Below are 7,172 nucleotides of genomic sequence, written 5' to 3'. Positions count from 1 at the left end.
ACCCACTGGGTTAAGGACCAGCATTGTCTCTGCCACAGCACAGATTCGATCCCCAGCCCAGCACAGTGGGTTAAGGATCTGGCATTGCCACAACTGCCACTCAGATTCATTCTCTCGCCCAGGAACTTCCATATGCTGTGGGTGCGGCTGAGGGAAAAAAAAGAAGAGAAACCACAGCTGCGGCAATGCTGGATCCTTAATTCGCTAAGCCACAGCATGAACTCCAAAAAACCACTGTTAAGATTTAGCAACTACCTCCCCCATCTTATTGATGGAAAAACAAACTCCAAAGCACGTGCTTTCCCCGTAAATGATGATAATATTCAGGCCTTGTTCTAAGTTTTCTCATTTATTTAATCCTCACAGTGAAGGCAATATCTGTCTCCATTTTACAGAGGGGGACACTGAGGCTCAAGTGGTTCAGTGACTTGCCCAAAACCTACGATGTGAGGAACCTGCCTCCCAAGTTCACACTCTCAGCCTCTCCCGGCCTGACAGGTCCACCTTCTCCTCTTGCCCTGGAGAGGAAGTCACCTGAGGTAGGGCAGTGTCGAAACTGGAACCAGAAAGTTGATCTCCTGCTTCCCAGCCCAAGTCCTAATGACCTCGTTGGCCTAGGGCTAGAGAAGGAGATGAGCAGGCCTGGGTGAACGCTGACTCTTCTTCACTGGCTGTGTGACTTGGCACAGGTGAATGAACCTCTCTGAGCCCATTTCCTCACCGTAGAGGAGTGCTCATAGGGCCCACATCACGGAGTTTCCATGAAAGCTAAACAGGATCATCCACATGAGTCAGCTGGCACACACCGTGAGGGTCCCGGCCACCCTCAGTTCAGGGATCCAAGGAGTCCCCAAAGCTTCCTACCCCAGCTTCTCTCCCTCCTCCCTCTTCCCAGTCCCCGCCCGCCCACCTGTGTAACACAAATACTAATTAAAACCGTTTCCATGAACTGCTTCCTGGTTGAACCTAATTACTGGGCCACTCAGTCATCACCCTTATAAATATCACTAAGTGAGACAGATTAAGTTTGTCCTAAGTTTTATGTGATTAGATCAGCAAATTGCTTAGGCACGCTCAGTCTTCCCAGCCTGGGACTTACCCAGCCTGGTCGTCCTGCACAGCTTAGGGCCCGCTGCCCGTTTCTGGTCTGTCTTCACCTGGGTGCTTGGCGATACGGATAGTCAACTCAGCCCCTTTAAACCTGCCAAGAGGTGGTGCCTGAAGGGGTAAGGATGGAGCAGGTTGGGGCTGCACGTTATTTGTCGTGATGGCAGAACCACGGGCTTTGGAGCTGGATCCACGTGGGTTCCAGGCCAGGCTTTCTCAGTTACCGGATGTGTGACTTCGGGCTTGTGACTGACTCTCCTTGTATTACAGTTGTTTTACACTGTGTCACAGGGAAGAGGTAAGATCAGGCCTGGTGCCCGGGCATGTCATAGACCCTCCCAGCCCCTTCCCGTCCTGTCTTCCATCATCTTCAGTATGACCTCGAGAGCCAGCCCTTTCTGAAACCACCACCACACACACTAGCGTCTACTGAGCGTTGCTTCTCTGCAAGGCACTGGATGAAGACTTGATGTGTCCTCTTTATTGTACATTTAAAGGCCTATGGATACCATTATCATCTCCATCTGATAGACAAGAAAACCAAAGCACAGAAGGTCCAATGACTGTCGGGGTCACACAGCTACGCTTGGTGGCTGGCCCCTGTTGGGATGAGATGCTGGAAGGTCCTCCCGCTACCGCTGGGTCACAGTAAAGTCCAGGAAGGCTGCCTGGAGGAAGATGTGTCCAAGTTGAGAGTTAGCCAGGGGAAGGGGGAGAGGCAAGGCCTCCCAGGCAGAGGGCAGGGAATATGCAAAGGCCTAGAGGTGTATTTACGTGAGGGACTGTTCCTATTTTACTGAGGTTGGAGCCTGAGGGGGAGGACTCGGGAGGAGCTCCGGGTTGGGGGTTGGGGGGGTGGCCTTAGAAACCCAGCCAGGGCTCATGCTTTCTTCTGTCGGTTCCAGAAGGCCCGCGTGCCAAGGAGGAGAGTGACTGGATTTTATCAATTTGTTTAGAAAGTTCTGCTTGGAGCCAGCTGGGAGATGGGGGACCGGGGGAAGCTCTGATTAGAGATCAAGGTGGTCTAATCAGGGAAGGCTTCCAGGCAGATGACCAGGGCCGGGCCAAGTGAGCTTGGACAGAGGGGCAGAGATACCAGCTGGAGGCTGTCAGGTGGGTGGGGTGGAGGGAGGCGTGAAAGGAGCCAAGAAGCATGGGGCCTGGTCGGGGCGGCGGGGCTGTGCTAGGGAGTAAGGAAGAAGTCGCTGGCCTGCTTGGGGCGTGGGTGTGGGATGGCCTCCTTGGCAGGCACTGAGACAGTCTGTTGGCAGCAGTAGGTAAGGCTCTCAGTGCCTCCCGGGGCCCCCAGGCAGGTGAGTCAACACCAGGCCAGGTGAGTGAGTGTTTTTCAGCTCCTTGTGTGTGTAGGCGAGTCTCTGCTGCCAACACATTAGGGGGAGCCCAGCCCGGGACTCTGGTCCAGAACAGGGAGATTGACTCATTGGCTGGCAGGGCTGCTGCCTGCTCCAGGGAGGTGGTGAGCAGCCTTGAGCTCCCATGTATGCTCTGTGCCCTTGGCCTTCCAGTCTCAGAGTCTCACTGTTAGGCCTCTCTTAACTCCTGACTAACCTCTCCTCACTGCCCCCTAACTCCTGCCCCCTTCCCCATCTCCACGCTCAGGCCTCCAGCTCCATCTGGCACAGAGTGAATCCCCCCCTCTGTCTTCCCCACATCCGACTGGGCCGTCTGTCATCTCCAGAAGAGGTCAGCTTAGAGAGCGGGGCCCCACAGTGGCACAAAGCAAAGAGGAAGAGGCCCTGAGAGGGTCAGGAAAATCTGGGTTTGATTCCCAGCTCTGCCCCTAACAGGCAAGCTGCCTTCTTTCTCTGGCCTCAAGTCTCCTCATCTGCAAAATGAGGATAGCTAGGCTTATTCCACAGGTGATCTATTGTGAGACACAAGAGTATAAAAGGAGCTCCCGTCGTGGCTCAGTGGTTCATGAACCCGACTAGTACCATGAGGATGCGGGTTTGATCCATTGCCTCCCTCAGTGAGTTAAGGATCTGGTGTCGTCATGAGCTTTGGTGTAGGTCGCAGATACAGCTCGGATCCTGAGTTGCTGTGAGTATAAAAAAAGTATGAAAGAACTTTGAGAACTGGGCAGTGCTGCGCTTGTGTCAGGTGTTGGTGTAGACAACTTTGTTTTCTCTGGGTTTTTTTTGTTTTTTGTTTTTTTTTTTTTTGCTTTTTAGGGCCATACGCGTGGCATATGGAGGTTCCCAGGCTAGGGGTCAAATTGGAGCTACAGCTACCGGCCTACACCACAGCCACAGCAACGCAGGACCCGAGCCTCGTCTTCCACCTACACTGGGGCTCAAGGCAACGCCGGATCCTTAACCCACTGTGCGAGGCCAGGGATCAAACCTGCAACCTCATGGTTCCTAGTCAGATTGTTTCCACTGCACCACGATGGGAACTCCTTGTTTTCTGTTTTTAGGGAGCAGCCAGTTTTTTTTTTTTTTTTTAAATAAACATTTCATTTTAGAACAGTTTCAGATTTGTAGCATTATTGGGAAAATAGTACGGAGAGTTCCTTGACACCCCACTTCCAGTATCCCCGGTTATTTATATATTTACGGTACATTTGTCACAGTGAATGAACTGACCCTGAGACAGTATGACTGACTAAAGTCTATTCTTTATTTAGTTTCCTCTAAGTTTTGGACTCATGTCCTTTTTCTGTTCTCCGACCCCACCAAGGCCACCCCCATTGCATTTGGTTGCCATGTCCCCTTTAGCTCCTCTTGTCTGCGACTATTTCTCAGACTTTTCTTGTTCTGATGACCTTGACAGTTTTGAGGCGTCCTCGGCAGATATTTTGTAGACTATCCCTCAGTTAGGGCTTGTCTGCTGTTGTTCTTAGGATTCCCTGGGGTAACGTGGTTCAGGGAGGGAAGCAGCAGAGTGAAGTCCCATTCTCATAACATCATATCAAGAGTACACACTGTCGGAGTTCCTGCTGTGATGCATCGGGATGGGCGGCAGCTCTGGAGTGTTGGGACGCAGGTTTGATCCCCAGCCTGGTACAGTGGGTTAAGGATCCGGTGTGGTGGCCACTGTGGTGGAGGTTGCAACATCGGCTCTGATCTAATCCCTGGCTGGTGAACTCCATATGCTGCAGGGCAGCCAAAAAAGAAAAAAGGAATCTGTGCTGTCTTTTGGTCATTGGACTTATCGTTGTTGATGTTAGCCTTGATCACCCAGGAATTCAGTCATCTTTGCTTTGAGGATACAACAGATTTGTGCCGCGTGTTAGCTGAACTAAGGCCAAGATCAGAAAACATGGACAAGGGCAGAAGCAAATGGGAAAGGTGGGGAAGGAAAATAAAGGAGAGCAAGTAGAGGAATTCCCGCTGTGGCTCAGTGGAAGTGGATCTGACTAGCATCCGTGAGGGCGTAGGTTCGATCCCTGGCCTCACTCAGTGGGTTAAGGATCTGGCATTGCTGTGAGCTGTGGTGTAGGTGCAGATATGGCTCAGATCCCGAGTTGCTGTGGCTGTGGCATGGGGCGGCAGCTATAGCTCCGATTCGACCCTAGCCTGGGCATCTCCATGTGCCATGGGTGCGGCCCTAAAAAAACAAAAGACACAACAACAACAAAAAAGCACTTAGAGGTGGATGCTGCAGTGTGTCCACCAGGGGCCAGTTCACTTGGGGAACAGATGCTCTATGCAAGGCAGTTCATATTTCAGCTCTGGTATTCCTTACAGCGACTTTTTTTTTTTTTTTTTTTTTTTTTTTGGTCTTTTTGCCTTTTCTAAGGGCCACTCCCAAGGCACATGGAGGTTCCCAGGCTAGGGGTCTAATCAGAGCTGTAGCTGCCGGCCTACACCACAGCCACAGCAATGTGGGATCCGAGCCACGTCTGCGACCTACACCACAGCTCATGGCAACACCGGATCGTTAACCCACTGAGCAAGGGCAGGGATCGAACCTACAACCTCATGGATCCTAGTCCAATTCGTTAACCACTGAGCCATGCCGGAAACTCCTATGACCCTCATTATAGATGAGGAAACTGAGGGCTTAGAAGGGAAAGACATGATCACATGGGCCAGGAAACTGGGGGCTGGGCCCAGGTCTGTCTTTACTGCCTCGTTCCACTGTTGAATAAATACTTTGAGGCTGTATTCCCAGGAGAGTGGATTGGGGAAGGGATATTCCTGATACACATTATTGCTAATTCACTTTATTCCAAGAAGGAGTCATGACAAGTTATAACTAAAACACATTCAATGAAATGATAGGTAATAGACATGGAAAGTCAGAGTGGAAAATGTGGACAAGGACAAAGCTGAACCTAAAGACCAAAAAAGGGCCAAGGAGCTTTGGCTGTGAGCTTCCTAGCAGCCAAGGAAAAAGGGATACAGGCCAATTCCTGTGAATCCTATTATCAAAATTCCAGGCAAAGAAGCCATTCACTCCTCCAGGAACTTTGTGGTAAATTTTAAAAGAAATTAATCACATGGAAATTACTCAGGTAAAAGACACCTAGCAGTGCAACTGATGAGGTAATGGTAGTCAGCCGTGTTACAGGGTATCCTCTTCAGGAGTGATGGCTATATTTTTACTATATGCCTCTTGCTCAGAGTTGTCCTATTTGAATTTTACGTGATCATCATCAAGCAACTGAACTCTATTGTTTCTCCTTGGCCAAAGTCACAGGTGCCTTTGCCCTACTGAAAATCCTGGATACATATTGACCAGTTATCTATATACCAGCTTCTCTGCTGGCCACCAGGGATGGAGGTACATAAAATGATTTCTGCCCATCCGTCCAGGTCCATCCCAGGGATAAAGACACCTAGACCGGAGTTCCCGTCGTGGCTCAGTGGTTAACGAACCTGACTAGTATCCATGAGGATGCACGTTTGATCCCTGGCCTTGCTCAGTGGGTTAAGGATCACAGTGTTGCTGTGAGCTGTGGTATAGGTCGCAGACTCGGCTCGGATCTGGCGTTGCTGTGGCTGTGGTGTAGGCCAGTAGCTATAGCTCCAATTCCACCCCTAGCCTCGGAAACTCCATATTCCGTGGGTTCAGCCCTAAAAAGATGAAAACAAAAAAAAAAAAAAGACACCTAGACAAAGGGCTGAACCAAACATAGGTACCATGCCAGGGCTACAGCGGAGGGAGGGGCATAATTCCATCTGACTGGGGAGGAGGGGGCACTTCGGGAAGGAGGAGGCAGGCCAGACGTGGAGAGCAGTCATTGCAGGGGGCACAGTTTTGGGAGAGGAGATATTAGCCACAGGTCCCTTGAGGGTGGGGACCAAATCAAAGTCCTACCCAGGGCTGTCCCCTCAGCTGGCAGCACAGGGCCCGTCAAACCTCAAGCACTCAGAGGACTCTTTTTGAGTAGCCAGCACCTGCAGGGATAGATCAGGAGTCAGAGCGAAGGCCACCCACCCGAGAGGTCTGTGGAGGGTGAGTCTGGAGAGGTGGTTGGGGCCACCTGCGGGGAGTCCTTGAATGCCAAGCTAAGGAGTTTGGATTTTGTTATTTAGGCAGTGGGAATCAATTGATGGCTTTTGAGTCTTGTGTTTTATAAATAATGATGATATGGAGTTGCTGTTATGACTCAGCGGGTTAAGGACCCGACGCTGCCTCTGTGAAGACACAGGTTCGATCCCTGGCCTCGCTCAGTGGGTTAAGGATCTGGTGTTGCCACAGGCTGCGGGTGTAGGTCGCAGATGCGACTCGGATCCAGTGTGGCTGTGGCTGTGGTGTAGGCCGGCAGCTGTACAGCTCCAAATCAGCCCCTGGCCCGGGGAACTTCCATATGCTGCAGAGATGTGACCCTCAAAAGAAAAAAAAAAGTAATGATGTTATAAATAATAACAGCTAACACTTGATGGGCACATTCATTCATTTAGGTATCCCAACCATCCAATGAGGGAGGTGCTATTATCATCATCCGCATTTTACAGATGAAATAGCGGAGGCACAGAGAGGCTGAGGCACTGGCCCAGGCTCACACAGCTGGGGCGTGGCATAGTGGGGATCTAAACTGAGGTTTAGAGCCAGAGCTTTTACTCACTTCGTTATGGTGCTTGTTAAGTAGAAGT

This window comes from Sus scrofa, chromosome 6, assembly GCF_000003025.6.
Source record: "Sus scrofa isolate TJ Tabasco breed Duroc chromosome 6, Sscrofa11.1, whole genome shotgun sequence".
Classification (NCBI taxonomy): Eukaryota; Metazoa; Chordata; class Mammalia; order Artiodactyla; family Suidae; genus Sus; species Sus scrofa.
This window is presented reverse-complemented; position numbering follows the sequence as displayed.